This window comes from Neophocaena asiaeorientalis, unplaced genomic scaffold (genome assembly GCF_003031525.2).
Source record: "Neophocaena asiaeorientalis asiaeorientalis breed wild unplaced genomic scaffold, Neophocaena_asiaeorientalis_V1.1 scaffold342, whole genome shotgun sequence".
Taxonomy (NCBI): Eukaryota; Metazoa; Chordata; class Mammalia; order Artiodactyla; family Phocoenidae; genus Neophocaena; species Neophocaena asiaeorientalis.
Window position 1 is genome coordinate 3,594,903 of NW_020174037.1, and position 927 is coordinate 3,595,829.

At 50.1% G+C, this 927-nt stretch overlaps 1 pseudogene; it reads left to right on the forward strand.

The window, feature by feature from the left end:
• Positions 1-228: 228 nt before the first annotated feature.
• Positions 229-718, forward strand: LOC112405312 (signal peptidase complex catalytic subunit SEC11A pseudogene; annotated as a pseudogene).
• Positions 719-927: the final 209 nt, after the last annotated feature.

The following is a 927-nucleotide window of genomic DNA, read 5'->3' on the forward strand; positions in this document are numbered from 1 at the left end:
GGTTGTGATTCACTCACATACTGCTTTCTCCGTTTTGTCAATAAGAAAAACGAGGCGCAGAGAAATGAGCGTATTCGTTCATCAAGATCTCAGTGGAGGAGGGTCCTGTCTAGTGTGAGCCTGGCCCGTGTGCCAGCCGTTCCTCCCGCGGGTCACATCTCGCCCTGTCTTCTGACCGTGTCCCCTCGCCGGCCCCGCCATGGTATTTCTCGATTTTTTGATGACGACGTGCAGCGGATGAACAAGCGGCAGCTCTATTATCAAGTCCTAAATTTTGGAAAGACTGTCTCCTCGGCACCAGTGCCCCGGAAGGGGTTAACGGTTATAACTGGAAGGGAAAGTCCAGTTGCCGTGGTGCTCGGCGGCAGCTCGTAGAGGAGGTTTTCTCTTTCTAGCAAGTCGAGTTGAAGATCATCCCGTAGGAGTGGAAGAAACTGTTGTTTTTAGGATAGAAGGAAGAGAGGTTCCTATAGTTCACCGAGTCTTGAAGATTCATGAAAAGCAAAATGGACCTGGGAAGTTTCTGACCAAAGGAGGTAACAGTGTGGTTGATGCCCGAGGCCTGTATAAACAAGGACAACATTGGCTAGAGACGAACGACGCGAGGGGCTTTGTTCCTTACACTGGGGCTGTGACCATCCTCATGAGTGACTATCCTAAACTTCAGCGTGCAGTACTCTTCTTGCTGGGTTTATCTGTGCTGGTCCATTGTGAGTAAGAAATCTGCCTTGCTGTTCCTGGAAGACGCTGTACTTTTTGTTCCTGAATGTTTGGAGTAGATATCGATCTGTGGCTGGTGGAATGGAGAACACATGTTGGCGCTTCTTGGTAGCCCTGGTTTGCATTAAGTTTATGTTTCCACACCAGAGTACGTGTGGGCGGGTGCATGTGCAGGACAGCGTGCACTCGAGGGGACTTTCAATCACA